We start from the raw sequence: 18,122 nt of genomic DNA on the forward strand, positions 1-18,122 counted from the left end.
TAAATGTAAGACCAGACACTATAAAACCCTTAGAGGAAAACACAGGAAAAACACTCTTCGACATAAACCACAGCAAGATCTTTTTTGACCCACCTCCTAGACTAATGGAAATAAAAACAAAAATAAACAAATGGGACCTCATTCAACTTCAAAGCTTTTGCACAGCAAAGGAAACCATAAACAAGACAAAAAGACAACCCTCAGAATGGGAGAAAATATTTGCAAATGAAACAACGGACAAAGGATTAATCTCCAAAATATACAAACAGCTCATGGAGGTCAATATCAAAACAACAAACAATTCAATTAAGAAATGGGCAGAAGACCTAAATAGACACTTCACCAAAGAAAACATACAGATGACCAAGAGGCACATGAAAAGATGCTCAACATCACTAATTATTAGAGAAACGCAAATCAAAACTACAATGAGGTATCACCTCACACTAGTCAGAATGGCCATTATCAAAAAGTCTAGAAACAATAAATGCTGGAAAGGGTGTGGAGAAAAGGGAACCTTCCTGAACTGCTGGTGGGAATGTAAACTGATACAATCACTATGGAGAACATTATGGAGGTTCCTTAAAAAACTAAAAATAGAACTACCATATGACCCAGCAATCCCACTACTGGGCATATACCCAGAGAAAACCATAATTCAAAAAGAGACATGTCCCACAGTGTTCACTGCAGCACTATTTACAATAGCCAGGATATGGAAGCAACATAAGTGTCCATCGACAGATGAATGGATAAAGAAGATGTGGTACATATATACAATGGAATATTACTCAGCTATAAAAAGAAACGAAATTGAGTTATTTGTAGTGAGGTGGATGGACCTCGAGTCTGTCATACAGAGTGAATTAAGTCAGAAAAAAAAACAAATACCGTATGCTAACGCATATATATGGAATCTAAAAAAAAAAAAAAAAAAATGGTACTGATGAACCTAGTGGCAGGGCAGGAATAAAGACGTAGACATAAAGAATGGACTTGAGGACACAGAGGGGGAGGGGAAGCTGGAGCAAAGTGATAGTAGCATCGACATATATACACTACCAAATGTAAAATAGTTAGCTAGTGGGAAGCAGCAGCATAGCACAGTGAGATCAGCTCGGTGCTTTGTGACCACCTAGAGGGGTGGGATAGGGAGGGTGCGAGGGAGGTTCAAGAGGGAGGGGATATATTTATGCATATGGCTGATTCACTTTGTTGTACAACAGAAACTAACAGAGTATTGTGAAGCAATTATACTCCAATAAAGATGTGTTAAAAAAATAATAAAATAAAATAACATACAACAAAAAAAGCACTTTTGCTTTTGCCATGTGATCTTTGAATTACTCAGCATGAGGGAAGCCAACCACCATGTTGTGAGGACATGCAAGCAGCCTGTGAGGAAGCTCACATCGGAAGAAACTGAGGCCTCCCACCAACAACCAGCACCTATTTTCCAGCCATTTGAGTGGGTTACCTTGAAAGCCAATTTTCTAGTTCCATTTAAGCCTTTAGATGCCTACATCCCCAGCTGACAACTTGACTGCAAACTTCATGAGAAACTTCAAGCTAGCTAAACTGTTCATGAATTCCCAACTCAGAGAAACTGTGAGGAAAATAAATACTTATTATTTTTAAAGTCACTAATTTTTGAAATAATTTGCTATGCAGCAAAAGATACTTAATACATGCATGTAACATATTATAAATTAAGAAATAGAATAAAATGGACATCCATGAAGTAACCACCAAATTAAAAACAGAATATTGCCAATATCATACACCAGAGGTATTGGTGATCCCTCCTCTCTCTTTCAATCTGCCTCACCTTCTGACTGTTTTCTTAAAATACAGCACATCTGTGTAATTCCTCTTTCAACTGTATCTCATGTGATTCCCCTCTGTGCTAGTCTGAATCCAAGAAAGCTTCTGCAGGCAGCCCAACCATCCCAGTCCTTTTATTTAAAAGGGATTATTGATATTTCCCTTCAGGTTATGATACCAATTTTGGAAAATAGTAACCTAATTTTCTTTTTCTTTTTTTTTTTTTTTTTTAATTTCCTTGCTCTTCAAAAGCCCAGCTTTCAGAGCTGTTATATAAGAGATGTGCACTAAGGAATATGTTAGTTTCTCAATTTTTTTAAGATTCCTAAAATTTTATCCATGTATTAAGACAAAGCATTAAAAGCAGCAATCCTGAACCACTACATTCTCTATTTTCCCTTTGCCCCATCCATTCACCAACTACTATCTATTTGCAGACCTGTGCTTTCTCATTATTTCATTCACTTTCACTGAAGGCCATCATAAAGAACAGTAAGTGGAGAAACAATGATGCACTTCTTTTAAAGTTGCTCTCGATTTAATTTTCTATTATGCTACTTGTGCTTCTTACCCCCAAAGACCTTTAATGATAAATTTATCATAGGATTCAAGACCAAGGAGGAAAAAATAGTTTTATGATGAACTAGTATATAATTTCTTAACTGGTAAATGAGAATTTTCTGGTTCAGAGTTTATGACAATGGGATCCATGTGCATATATTTAGTGTTAGTATTACATTAGTACCAAGTAGAAAGGAAGGTTTAATAATAGGTATAATAGAAAAAAAATGGAAGAATTGAGTCTTCACAGGAGAGAAATTAAATTAGTAAAAGCTTCCTTCTGTAAACTAAAACGGTTTTCCAGAATAGTGTTACTTACAATAATGTATATCCTATTCTCAATTAAGGCTTTTTATAGTAAGAACAATATGAAACTTTACTTCTAAATCTATGTATCATACTTCTTGCTCCTCCTATCCATTTTGAGATTCTCAAATAGGAATGCACAACAGCAGTCCTGGCATTAGGCATCATCTACACAACACTGTAAGTAAGTCTTTTCATTTAATGTCTTTTCATCTTCTGCCCTATTTTGGAGGAGAGAGGATGGGAGAAGAAAAAAAAAAACAGGTATTACAAAGATACCACACTCAGAAGAACCAGTGTCTTAGTGGTAATACTTCCAAGTTGCAATTTTATGTTAGTAAATGTCCAAAAATACTTTTTTATTGTTGAATTATCATTAATTTATACATTTATTTTTCTAGTTTTATCTATTTATAAGTTCTAAAACACAGAGTACACACTTTGTAAATTTTATTTCAGTTCCATTTAAGTTACATTATGAGGCAGTTAATTTAAATCTTCCTTATGAATCTATGAATATGTTTTTCGTTTCCTTTAAAATACTGATATTGATCATTGTTTTTCCCTCTTTGCCCTGGCTGATAAGAAACTCAGAGTTAAGCTTTGTTATCAATTGCTACTCCATCACAGATAGTTCCCTACACAGTTTTCTTCTTCCTTCCTTCCTTATATCTCCATTTCTTTGTCTTTGGTAAATTTTTTTGACCTCATCATATTTGTTTTTTACAAGATTCCTAAAATAAATTTAAAACATATACAAAGTAAAAGTAATCAATAAAGTATCTACTAAAGTGCTATGCAAAAATTTTAGTCTCTCTTTCTATAATAGTACAATCAAATTTAACTTTCTGCAATGATGGAAATGTTCTATATTGTAGCCATTGTTCAGTATGGTAGCCACTAGACACAAGTGCCTACTGAGCACTTGAAATGTGCCTGTGTGACTCAGGAACTGAATTTTAAATTGTACATCATTTTAATTAATTTAAATTTAAATAGCCATACATATCCAGTGGCTACAATATTGGACTGCAAAGGTATAACTTATATTTATGTATTTCTTCCCATAAGATATAAACTTCATGTGGAATATTATATATTTTATATAATGCCTCAAGCACACCAAGGCAAGTTCATAAATAAAAAGTAAGATAATATACTCTTTGCAATGGACTGAATGGTTATACTCCCCCAGATTCATATGTTCAAACCCTAGCCCCAATATGATGGTATTAGGAGAGAGGGTTGAGCACTCATAAATGGGATTAGTGACCTTATAAAAGAACCCCTAGGGAGCTCCCTTGCCCCTTCTGCTATATGAAGACACAGCAAAAAGGCAGCTGTCTATGAACCAGGAAGCAGACTCTTACCAGACACTGAATCTGCTAATGCCATGATCTTGGATTTCCCAGCCTCCAGAACTGTGAGACATTCTTCCTGTTTCAGCCACCCAGCTTATGGTATTCTTTTACGGCAGCCTGAACAAACTAAGATATTCTTGTTCTGTGAAAGACCATTAAACCATGAAACGTTTTTGAGTTTTTACATCTAATGCAAATCAATACACCACTATGAGTTCTTCATCTATAAAGTCCAGATATAATGTGATTGCTACTATATCTCACAAAGTTATGTTAAGAGTTGATAACAATACTTTATTACTATGTTGGAGACTTAGGAGAAGAAGCTTGGTATTCAGAGGGCAACACTTTTATTGTGTTATGACCTCCCTTTTATGGTTTGAGTAATGAGTTATTTAATTCCCACAATATTAAACAATTTAAGTAAAACTTTTGGAGATGGCTAAATTAAATGGGTTGATGGCATAATGTTTAGAGTTAAGCAACTGAATAAAACTGTAGGGAGCATGTGTAATCAAGCTAGATTTAAGTAGCATCTGATGCACATTTATGGAATAATAGCCTTGATGATAAGCTAATTTGAGAAAAGTCGGTCCAGCTGTATATTCATTAGAAAGAAGGAAAATGCTCTCCGTAAAACATAAAGCAACACACAAGAGGCAATCTAGTAAGATATCCATTAGCTTAAGGGTATGTATAATTTCAACAGCAGTCTTAGTTCCCTCATTGACTAAGCAAGTTCATTTCAGTTCCTTCCTTTATGTTCCAGTGCCTCAGAAAAAGAGGGGAACAATAGTACATTTGTCTTGCATGTTTCATGAATACATTGTGATTATAAGTATACCAATATGGATGAGGAAACAGTGTATACTGAACATTTTAGGCAATGTATAATATTACTTCAATTTATTAGGACAAGAACTTCAGAACTTTTCAAACCATACAGTGTGAAAGAACAGTATGTTATTGTTAAAGAGTTATTTATATGCAGTCCAAACTTATTTGCACTTACTGACTTTAATAAGTACCTGTAAAATTCTTTTAACACCTGAGTAATTTCATAAAATGTTTTCAGAATGAAGTTTTAAAAATGTTTACAAATCCATGTTGAGATGTACAGTATTCCTCACTCTGTTCTATGGAAGATCACAATGTGATATATCACAAAGATGGGCTTTATGCGCCCAACAAACCTGAGTTTGAGACTCAACAAATAGTTCGTTACTTAGTAATGTTACCTCTTCATGTCTGTTTTCTCATTTATAAAATAGGTATTATAAAACCTATCAGTATGTTTTAGAAATTAAGCAAAAAACATACGTATTTAGCATCTGTGATAACATAGATGCTTATAAATATATTCTTTACCATTAATTCTGAAGTTATTTGTCAGTTTGTTCTCCCTTACTCCCATTGCTGTGCATATTTAACCCTCTTTCTATAACACAATCTGATCATATGATTCAATCACAAGAGGATGAAGAAAGAACATTAAATCTCCTTTCATTTCCTTTTGGGATTATAATCATAGGTCGAAAAACTACAGCTCGGGCCAAACACAGCCTGCAGCCTGTTTTTGTATGGCCCATGAGCTAAGCATAGGTTACAAAGAAGAAGGAAGAAGAGGACAAGGAGCAAAAGGAGGAGAAGGAAGAAGAGAAGGAAAATGGAGAGGAGGAGAATATGTGACAGACTATATGTGGCCTCTAACACCTAAAATATTTACTCTCTGGCCCTTAAATGAAAACGTTTGTCAACTTCTGGACTATACACTGAAGTCTTTATGATTGAAGGTCTCCTCTTATTGTGTAGTATTGAGAATTCAGCATAACTGTTTGTAAGGAAATAATAAATAAAAAACCTAGACTTGGAAATAACAATGTTCATTAACAATAAAGAAACCAAAGGAAGATTAAAGGTATAACAAATCTGTGATTATTTTTAGATATTAGTAAAGATAATTCTTAGTTTCACAGAGTCTGAGTTAAAATTAAATTCATTTGAAATGTTGCTTAAATTACCAGAGGGCTTCCAGTTTTGCAACCAAAAAGGCTCACTGCATCATGCATTATTTGAATATTATGCCAGTGAAAGTTAAAGATGCTTAACTAAAAAGCCTAAACCGCAATATTAGTAGTTATTTATTGAGCTGTTATTTCAGAGCTTTGGAGGAAATACAATTTATATCTTAAGCAGGCAATAAAAATTCCAGTATCAGAGAGGAGTCAAGATGGCAGTGTGGGAAGACACAGAGTTCACATCTCCCCACAACTAGGGTGCCTTCCAGAAGCTGGTGGGGGACCCCGACGCCCAAAAAGACAGGAAGAACCCCCAAGCAAACTGGTAGGACATGTGGGGACTGAGGGGGGAGGAGAAGCGCAGGTCAGACAGGACCAGAGCCCTGGAGGGGTGGCTGAGATGGCGGAGGGATTCCCATGCCTGGAAGGACCCTCAGAGGCTCAGACTAGGGGGGAGCAAACCCAGCATTTCCCCTGCCCAATCAGCCGGGGAAGTCTGCCAGGCTCTCGGGCCGGGTGCTACATCCTCAGAGGTCCCCTCTGAGCCAGATTGGTCCTGGGGACATAGGAGGGAGGCCGGGGAGATCAGGAGAGGCAGGTGGGAGGGGTCCCCCAAAACAGGAGGAGCAGGAGAGGAGCGGAGGGCAGTTGCCCCACCCACTCAGGCTCAGGGAGCCTGCTGAGGTCCCAGGACAGTCCCCCACCCTCCAAGGCCACCTCCGGGACACGTTGGTCCTGGGGGCATAGGAAGTAGGCCGGGGAGATCAGGAAAGGCAGGTGGCAGGGGACCTCCAGTACCAGAGGAACAGGAGAGGAGCAGAGGGCATTTGCCCCACCCACTTGAGCCCAGGAAGCCTGCTGGGCAACCAGGTGGGGTCCTCCACCCTCTGAGACTAGAGGCAGGAGGCACACCTGGCCCCCTTCTGTTCTGTTGAACCTAAGCCTCACCCCCCACACCATCTCCCCTGGGACTTTTCCAGCCCTGTGGGTCCTAAGCATAGGCCTTGCCCACAGCCCAAAACTCACACCTGCTTAGGCTACGCTCTCCAGAGCCAAGGCCTTTTTCCACCTTTTTTTTTTTTCTCCTCCTCTTTTTTACTATTGTGGTTCTGTTTTACCTTCTGGTTGTTGTTTCATCTATATTTTTATTTTTATGTTCTTCCAACATATCAGTTATTTTCCTGGTCTAATTTTAATTTTTACTTTCTTATTGTTCTCCTTTTTCTTTTTCTTCTTGCCACCCCACGTACATTGAGGGATCTTGGTTCATGAGCCAGGGGTTGGGCCAAAGCTCCTGAGGTGGGAGCTTCAAGTCCGAACCACTGGACTAACAGAACCTCAGACCCCAGGGAATATTCACCCGGAGGTCCTCATCTCAGCAGCAAGACCCAGCTCTACCCAACAGCCTATAAACTCCAGTGTTGGAAGCCTCAGGCCAAACAATCAGTAAGACAGGAACACAATCCCACTCATCAAAAAAAAAAAGAGATGGCAAAACAATATGTCACAGATGGAGAAGCAAGGTAAAAACCGACAAGACCAAATAAATAAAGAGGAAATAGGCAACCTACCTGAAAAAGAATTCAGATTAATGACAGTAAAGATGATCCAGAATCTAGGAAATAGAATGGAGGAAAGGATTGAGAAAATACAAGAAATGTTTAACAGAGATCTATAAGAACTAAAGAACAAACAAACAGAGATGAACAACACAATAACTGAAATGAAAAATGCACTAGAAGGAATCAATAACAGAAAAACTGAGGCAGAAGAACGAATAACTGAGCTGGAAAAGAAAATGCTGGAAATAACTGCCGAGGAGCAGAATAAAGAAAACAGAATGAAAAGAATTGAAGACAATCTCAGAGACCTCTGGGACAACACTAAACTCATCAACATTCAAATTATAGGGGTCCCAAAAGAAGAGAAAAAGAAAGGGTCTGAGAAAATATTTGAAGATTTTGTAGTGGATAACTTCCCTAACATGGGAAAGGAAATGGTCACCCAAGTCCAGGAAGCGCAGAGTCCCATACAGGATAAACCCTAGGAGAAACACACCAAGACACATATTAATCAAACTAACAAAAATTAAATTCAAAGAAAAAATAATAAAAGCAACAAGGAAAAAAAAATTACATACAAAGGATTCCCCATAAGGTTATCAGCTGTTTTTCAGCAGCAACTCTGTAGGCCAGAAGGGAGTGGCAGGACATACTTAAGGTGATGAAACAGAAAAACCTATAAACAAGATTACTCTACCCAGCAAGGATCTCATTCAGATTCGACAGAGAAGACAAAAGCTATTCAGACAAGCAAAAGCTAAGAGAACTCAGCACCACCAAACCAGCTTTACAACAAATGCTAAAGAAACTTCTCTAGGCAGGAAACACAAGAGAAGAAAAAGACCCACAAAAACAAACCCAAAACAATTAAGAAAATGGTAATAGGAACATACATATTGATAATAACCTTGAATGTAAATAGATTAAATGCCCCAACCAAAAGATACACAGTAGCTGAATGGATACAAAAACAAAACCCATATATATGCTGTCTACCAGAGAATGACTTCAAACCTAGGGACACATACAGACTGAAAGTAAGGGATGGAAAAAGATATTCTATGCAAATGGAAATCAAAAGAAAGCTGGAATAGCAATACTCACATCAGATAACATATACTTTAAAATAAAGACTGCTACAAGAGATAAGGAAGGACACTACATAATGATCAAGGGATCAATCCAAGAAGAAGATATAACAATTATAAATGTTTATGCACCCAACATAGGAGCCCCTCAATACATAAGGCAAATGCTAACAACCATGAAAGGGGAAATCGACAGTAACACAATACCAGTTGGGGACTTTAACACCCAACTTACACCAATGGAAAGTTCATCCAAACAGAAAATAAATAAGGAAACACAAGCTTTAAATGACACAATAGGCCAGATAGATTTAATTGATATTTATAGAACATTGTACCCGAGAGTGGCAGAATACACTTTCTTCTCAAGTGCACATGGAACATTCTCCAGGATTGATCACATCTTAGTTCCAAATCAAGCCTCGGAAAATTTAAGAAAATTGCAATCATATCAAGCATCTTTTCTGAGTACAACGCTATGAGATTGGAAATCAGTTATAGGAAAAAAACCTGTAAAAAACACAAATACATGGAGGCTAAACAGTGCACTACTAAATAACCAAGAGATCACTGAAAAAATCAAAGAAGAAATTAAAAAATACATAGAAACAAATGACAACAAAAACACGACGACCAAAAACCTATGGGACACAGCAAAAGTAGTTCTAAGAGGGAAGCTTATAGCAATTCAATCTCACCTCAAGAAACAAGAAGAATCTCAAATAAAAAATCTAATCCTACACCTAAAGTAACTAGAGAAAGAAGAACAAAGAAAACCTGAAGTCAGTAGAAGGAAAGAAATCATAAAGATCAGAGCAGAAATAAATGAAATAGAAATGAAGAAAACAATAGCAAAGATCAAAAAAAACTAAAAGCTGGTTCTTTGAGAAGATAAACAAAATTGATAAATCCTTACCCAGACTCATCAACAAAAAGGGAGAAGACGCAAATCAATATTATTAGAAATGACAAAGGAGGAATCACAACTGACACCACAGAATTACAAAGGATTATAAGAGACTACTATAAACAGCTATATGCCAATAAAAAGGACAACCACGAAGGAATGGACAAATTCTTGGAAAGGTACAATCTTCCAAGACTGAACCAGGAAGAATTAGAAAATATAAACAGACTTATCACAAGTAATGAAGTAGAAACTGTACTTAAAAATCTTCCAACAAACAAAAGTCCAGGACCAGATGGCTTCACAGGCGAATTCTATCAAATATTTAGAGAAGAGCTAACACGGATCCTTCTCAAACTCTTCCCAAAAATTGCAGAGGGAGAAACACTCCCAAAATCATTCTACAAAGCCACAATCACCCTGATACAAAAACAAGAAAAAGATATCACGAAAAAAGAAAATTATAGACCAGTATCACTGATGAAAATAGATGCAAAAATCCTCAACAAAATAATAGCAAACAGAATCCAACAACATATTAAAAGGATCATACACCATGATCAAATGGGATTTATCCCAGGGATGCAAGGATTCTTCAATATGTGCAAATCAATCAATGTGATACACCATATTAACAAATTAAGGAATAAAAACCATATGATCATCTCAACAGATGCAGAAAAATATTTTGACAAAATTCAACACCCATTTATTATAAAAACTCTCCAGAAAATGGGCATAGAGGGAACCTACCTCAACATAATAAAGGTCATATATGACAAACCCACAGCAAACATCATACTCAATGATGAAAAACTGAAAGCATGTCCTCTAAGATCAGGAACAAGACAAGGATGTCCACTTTCACCACTCTTATTCAACATAGTTTTGGAAGTCCTAGCCACAACAATCAGAGAAGAAAAAGAAATTAAAGGAATACAAATGGGAAAAGAAGAAGTAAAACTGTCACTGTTTGCAGATGACATTGATACTATACATAGAAAATCCTAAAGATGCCACCAGAAAACTACTAGAACCAATCAATGAATTTGGTAAGGTTGCAGGATACAAAATTAATGCACAAAAATCTCTGGCATTCCTATATACTAACAACGAAAAATCAGAAAGAGAAATTAAGGAAACAATCCCATTTACCACTGCAACAGAAAGAATAAAATACCTAGGAATAAACTTACCTAAGGAGGTGAAAGACTTGACTCAGGAAACTATAAAACACTGATGAAAGAAATCAAAGATGTCATAAACAGATGGAGAAATATACCATGTTCTTGGATTGGAAGAATCAATATTGTGAAAATGACTATACTATCCAAAGCAATCTACAGATTCAATGCAATCCCTATCAAACTACCAATGGCATTCCTCACAGAATTAGAACAAAAACTTTAACAGTTCGTAAGGAAACACAAAAGACCCAGAATAGCCAAAGCAATCTTGTGAAAGATAAACAGAGCTGGAGGAAGCAGGCTCCCCGACTTCAAACTATACCACAAAGATACAGTCATCAGGACAGTATGGTAGTGGCACAAAAACAGAAATATAGATCAATGGTACAGGATAGAAAGCCCAGAGATAAACCCACGCACATATGGTCACCTAATTTATGTCAAAGGAGGCAAGAGCATACAATGGAGAAAAGACAGCCTCTTCAATAAGTGGTGCTGGGAAAACTGGACAGCTACATGTAAAAGAATGAAATTAGAACACTACCTAACACCATACACAAAAATAAACTCCAAATGGATTAAAGACTTAAATATAAGACCAGACACTATAAAACCCTTAGAGGAAAACATAGGAAAAACACTCTTCGACATAAACCACAGCAAGATCTTTTTTGACCCACCTCCTAGACTAATGGAAATAAAAACAAAAATAAACAAATGGGACCTCATTCAACTTCAAAGCTTTTGCACAGCAAAAGAAACCATAAACAAGACAAAAAGTCAACTCTCAGAATGGGAGAACATATTTGCAAATGAAACAACAGACAAAGGATTAATCTCCAAAATATACAAACAGCTCACAGAGCTCAATATCAAAACAACAAACAATTCAATTAAAAAATGGGCAGAAGACCAAATAGACCAAGGAAGACATACAGATGGCCAACAGGCACATGAAAAGATGCTCAACATCACTAATTATTAGAGAAATGCAAATCAAAACTACAATGAGGTATCACCTCACACCAGTCAGAATGGCCATTATCAGAAAATCTAGAAACAATAAATGCTGGAAAGGGTGTGGAGAAAAGGGAACCCTCCTGCACTGTTGGTGGGAATGTAAATTGATACAACCAACCACTATGGAGAACATTATGGAGGTTCCTTAAAAAACTAAAAATAGAACTACCATATGACCCAGCAATTCCACTCCTGGGTATATATCCAAAAAAAACAAAAACAAAAACACTAATTTGAAAAGATACATGCACCCCAGTGTTCATAGCAGCATTATTTACAATTGCCAAGATATGGAAACAACCTAAGTGTCCATCAACAGATACATAGATTAAGAAGCTGTGGTATTTATTCACAATGAAATACTACTCAGCCATAAAAAGAAAAAAATTCTCCATTTGCATCAACATGGATGGACTTGGAGGGCAAAATGCTAAGTGAGATAAGTCAGACAGAGAAAGACAAATATTGTGTGATATCACTTATATGTAGAATCTAAAAATACAACAAATTAATGAATATAACAAAAAAGAAGCAGACTGACAGATATAGGGAACAAACTTGTGGTCACCAGTGGAGGGGGGGAGGTGCTTCATAGGGTGGAGGAGTGGGAGGGACAAACTACTTGGTGTAAGACAGGCTCAAGGACGTACTGTACAAAATGGGGCATAGAGTCAATATTTTGTAATAACTGTAAATGGAAAGTAACCTTTAAAATTGTATAAAAATTTTTTTAAATTTTAAAAAAATAAAATAAATTGCTTCCATTTCAAACAGAAATAAAATAAATAAAGTACAGGGTCTTTCTCCCAGGCTTGAACAGAAACTCCACCCACAACTACTTAAGGTGAGAACTTCAGAATATCAAGTCACCTTGGCATCAAAACCAGTTCCTGAAGATGCTTTACTCATTCAACAAATATTTGCTGAGCACACGTACTTCAGCGGAGGATATAGGCTTTATGAGGCCTTAATCTTTCACAATTTAGGAGAAAAGGGCCTCTTTTAAAAAAATAATATAAAATTATAAATACAAAAGCATCTAGGAAGGTATTTATTTGAAATGATAAAATAAATTTAAAAATTACAAATTTTATTAAATTGTAATACCAAAAACATAAAATGAGAAAAATGACATATTTCTATCAATTAACTTCCTTTACTAAATTAACTTTCAGGCTCAAAAATTGTCATTGGTAACAAGATGTAAAATTTTAGGATTGTTGTCATATTTGGGAAAACCTCTATCAAGAAGAAGACTATTTTGACTAGGTTTAATGAGTACCCATTTCTCTGCTTATACTTTACTCATCCGATGTATGGAAGAATTTTCCACAAATTAGCTTCTGGCTCTGAACATTTCTAACTTTGTCTCTCCCCACATACTTTAGGTGCTGAGGCTGTAGGACAAATTCATATGATAAACAACTGCCTATGATGCAGTTTTATGTCTCAATCCTAATTGAGTGAACACAACAGGCTATAGTAATATTCCTAAAAATCATCTCTGCATCAACATAGCTAGCAGTGTTTTAACTATATGAGGGAGCAACTGCAAACCACATAAATAAATCTCAGTATTCAAGTGTATTACCAAATCAATTTCCTCTAAGCCAGATCCCAAAATTGCCCACAGCTACTTGAATGCCAACTCAGTACAAGGGGAAGTAAGATAAAGGTGAAGATGCAGTGGACAGACTGACTATAGATATTTTAAAATATTACTTTAAAAAATATTGCAAAATTTTACACAAATATATGAACATTTTTAGGGCCTCTCCCTAGACTTTGGAATGAGCCCAGGCAAAGTAAGGGATCCTGAAACTATGCTTCCTTTAATTCATGCTAAACCTGCCTCTGCATCCTCTCACAAGCAAGACTAGGACTTTATTTTAGAAAAATGGGTGATGTGTAAAGGGTAAATGCTCTGGAATCAAGAAGGCTGGGTACAACTTGCAGGCTCCTATTTAACTACTGTTGGCAATGGACCATGCACTTGCCTTTAGTGTCCTCATCTCTAATATGAGGCTGATGACAATAATGTCTCCCAAAAGATATAATTTAAGTATATACAGTTCTTAAACTATAGAGTGCTCTATAACTGTTCATAATTATTCTTATTAACATTATCAGTACTAGTATAAGTAGTACTGTTAGTATGAATAATCAACTTAAGGTTATAAAAATTGCTTTTGCCCTTCTGAATTCTTAGCATCTAGACTATAATGTTTGCTCTTCAGTTGCTAACCTAGATGAAATGGAAGCACAGCAAGATTACAGCCTTGTTATACATGGACTCCTAGTACACAACTATCCTTTACCAGTGAGGAAAAAATTTCCTTCGTAACTTGTCTTACAAAGCCCATTCCCCATAGATACCTGAAATATCCAAGCAATAGGTTGAGTATGCAAGTTTTTTCTTTAGCAATCTCTATAAATTCCTAGCAATTTTTTGAACAGGACTTCTTAAAAAGATTACATCTTCTTGCCTTTTCTAAACATTGTTGAAATGCATTGGAATGGCACCTTATGATTATTTTTGTGTTTTTAACAAAGATATGTGTTGATCTGCTCATACCAAGTGATCAAGCAAATGTAACTCATGATGGTTCATGGTTGATCTCCCAGGTAAATCTACTTGGAAACCCAGTAATACTCCCAAAATTTGTAAGAAATTATAAAACACGTCATTTAATACTTTATATCAAGTTTTATTCATATTTCTCTAATGGACTAAATTTAGATTTAATTTTCTCTTGAATACTTTGCTTGGAAATCAAGTTTTCAAAAAAGAAATTTTAAAAGCTAGGAAAATAATCTGGCATTTTAAAGTGAGCTTAAAAGTCTTACAAAATCACTTAAGTGCCAAGGGGACTATTTTAATGTGATTTGGAAAAGAATGAACAAAAATAAAAATATTTCTTGGACAGTGCCTTTTAATAATCCTAAGTAAATTTGAGATCATTTCATAGTCATTACATTACAGCAGAACTCTGTAGAAATACAGTAAAGTTTTAAATTTATTCCCACAGTTCTCATAAAGTAATTATTTAACTAATAAATGGAAAGTGAAACCAAAGCATAAAAGTATAGAAATCTACACAATAAATACAATGGTATCAAAGGGACCAATTTAAGAACTTAGGTGTTTTAAAGTATAAAGGTGACGTTAGGGCTTCCTTGGTGGCGCAGTGGTTGAGAATCTGCCTGCCAATGCAGGGTACACGGGTTCAAGCCCTGGTCGGGGAAGATCCCACATGCCACGGAACAACTGGGCCCGTGAGCCACAACTACTGAGCCTGCGCATCTGGAGCCTGTGCTCCGCAACAAGAGAGGCCACGATAGTGAGAGGCCCGCGCACCACGATGAAGAGTGGCCCCCGCTCGCCGCAACTACAGAAAGCCCTCACACAGAAACGAAGACCCAACACAGCCAAAAATAAATAAATAAATAAATTTAAAAAAAAAAAAAAAAAAAAAAAAAAAAGGTGACGTTAGCAATTTCTCTGGGTGCCTATTTCCAGGACTGTGTCTTCTCTAGCTGTTCTGTGTTACAGAGTTTAGGATCAGGTTTTCTGTGTATTATGTTTGTCTTTCAATTCATTCAACAAATATTTATTAAATCCTATTATTTTGCATATAGACCCTGGAGATACAAAATCAGGAGTATAATGATCCCAGATCTCTGGTATTAATTTTTAGTCGAGTGTAACTCAGGTCCATATGAGATTTTGTCCTGTTTTCTAGGAATTGCTGCAAAGACTCAAAATTACATGCAAAACGTGCAAAGTTCTTGCATTCTAAGTTCAGAGATCACTAGGAGTTGGGGCCAGACACATCTTCAAGGTCTAACGAGAGGCAGAATCCAAGCATCTTCTCTTCCATATCTAATGCCCATAACTCTGACAGTCAAAACACATAGAAGACTGGTGGTAAGAAAACGAATTGCCTTTTCGGAAGCAGTGCCCAAGAGGAAAGACTACTTTCTTCCTTTTTCAGCATGAGCCTATAGGAATGCTTATCCTTCCAAAATCCACTGGAAATGGGGAGCTTCATGAGAATCACTTATTCAATAGTAGGATTTCTGCCAGAAAAGGAGAAAAGTATTTTGTCCCCCAGTTGTATACTGTGTAACCAGCAGACTCACTAATCTGCCCCTGGGTCACCATGAGCTGGGAAAAGAAAAAGAAGACAGGGCTAAAATAGAGGAAAAAGTGAAACTTCACTTACTGTTAAGGTTGAGGCGAGTGAACATTTCAGAAGATAGCTGGGTTTGAGCTATCTTGAAAGAACTTCTCCCAAGAGGAACCTAAGCAGGAAGGTGTTGTGGGAGAAGCCAGGAGCTAAGAGTACAGGAGGTGGAAAATACCAAGTCAGAGCTAGATCTCCCATATCAGGGACTCAGCAGGAAATCTGAACAGGACCCTCCTGGGTCCCATGCCAGAAATGACCAATGTGAGCCAGGCACCTCTCATCAATTAACAAGTAACTGCTTTCATCTGCAGTTCAATAAGGAGAGGTTTGCCTTTTCCCTCTCCTTGCGCTCTACCAGAACCTAACAGAGAAGCTAGCACCTAGAAGGAGGAGGCAGATGGAGAAACTGCTCCAAGCTGCTAAAGACACAGATAGTCCTACCTATGCTTTGAAGAGAAGAGAAAGCTTTGAACCGAGTTTCAGACAGAAGTCTTAAAATATACAAGACTGGATGCTAAATGCTGAAATAGGACTGTCCTAATAACTGAAAAGTGCCTGGAATGTGAAAGAGTCTATTCACAATTACATTAGGCAAAGTGAATGGCTTTGCTCTCCCCAGAGTTTGGCCCAAGTCTTAAGTAAAGCTATCAGCAATAAAAACTGAGTTAAGCAGATGTTTTGTTGAAAGCTAGATGTAGGGCACAGGCAGGCCTGAATCCCAGAAAAGGTATCTGAACTGAAGGCACAGCGTTGGAAGCTCTTAGCACTTAAAAATAATATCACCAATAAATAATATTAACCAAAATATATTAACAAAAATAATAGTATTTACAATAATAATTAACATTTATTGACCTCTTACCACCTGCCAGGCACTATACTGAGAGTTCTATCAGAGCTACATAATTTAATCCTTAGGACATCCTAATGTACCTAAGGTACCACTATTGTGCTTATTTTACATGGAAGTAAAATGAAAATTTAGAGAATTTGAGGAACTTGCCCCAGTTTCCCAGCTAGTAAACAACAGAACAAGCATCTAAATAAAAGTAGTTCTGACTCCAATGTCCACTTGCTTAACTGAATTCATTAAACTGCCTTCTGAACATTTTTAACTGTATGAAAGTACATGTTATCATTTAGAGACACATGAAGTAAGAAGGAAGGGGAACTCTGAAAAACAAAGTAGAAAAGACAGAAAATGAATAAAAATAAGTAAGGTTAAATTAGATACTTTGTAAGATGAGGGCAGTGAGATGATTACAGAAATATAAAAGTTTTTTTCTTCCCAATCAGTGTTGAGAGCCAATTTAGGATGGAGAACATGAATTTATCATAGCACCAACTTTGCTGGTGGTTGCTATGTCTTCACAGGTAAAATGCTTGTTTTCTTTAAGAAAATAACACTTCATCTACCAATTCCATTCTGTATTCCTTGATAGCAGCACAGGATAAGTACATGATTAATAACTTCTATATATGTATACCTATATGGAAAGCTACAGCTAATGGATAAGTATATATACATTTTTAAAAATAGAAGTATAATTTGTGGATCACATTCTTTTAACATAATTCATTTTATGGGTTACAGAACATATTTCCAGTAAGATGCAGGAAACTGAACTAAGACTGTTAAGGTCCATTTCATAGCTAAATATCCAAAGCTATTGCATTCACTATCCCTCTTCTTTTATACAGTCATACGTCATTTAACTGACACTGCTCAGGAATATGGTATGCAACATAGATCAATTTTCCAGATAGCTAAAGCTTACCCACTATAGTATCAAATTGATTCTATTTTAATGAATCTGATAGAAACCTTCTAAAATATATACTTCCTGTCCTTCTTACAGTAGGTATATTATATAAAATTTATCCTTTTCTTGATGGTCTAGAATCATCCTTATACACATCAGTGTTTGTGCTGCACTATAATATAGCAATGCCCTGAGGAGCTAACCAGGTAGTTTTTCCTTTAGACAAGGACCACTTCAGAGTTGGCATAATTATATTGAATAAAACAAAGCACAACGAATAACACCATGAGCCTTGAATCCAGCCATATATGAATTAAAATCATGGGTCTCCCATT

The 18,122-nt window shown here is 36.4% G+C and overlaps 2 long non-coding RNA genes across 2 annotated transcripts in view; one reads left to right on the top strand and one right to left on the bottom strand.

The window, feature by feature from the left end:
* LOC309613441 overlaps positions 1-18,122 on the bottom strand; it is a 360,537-nt gene that overhangs the window by 321,898 nt on the left and 20,517 nt on the right. The window lies entirely within an intron of this gene.
* Positions 6,692-17,239, top strand: LOC309613506. The gene is made up of 2 exons (XR_014235765.1): positions 6,692-14,994; positions 15,319-17,239. It is a non-coding gene; the product is annotated as an uncharacterized lncRNA (long non-coding RNA).

This window comes from Balaenoptera borealis (assembly GCF_965194805.1).
Source record: "Balaenoptera borealis genome assembly, chromosome: 1".
Classification (NCBI taxonomy): domain Eukaryota; kingdom Metazoa; phylum Chordata; class Mammalia; order Artiodactyla; family Balaenopteridae; genus Balaenoptera; species Balaenoptera borealis.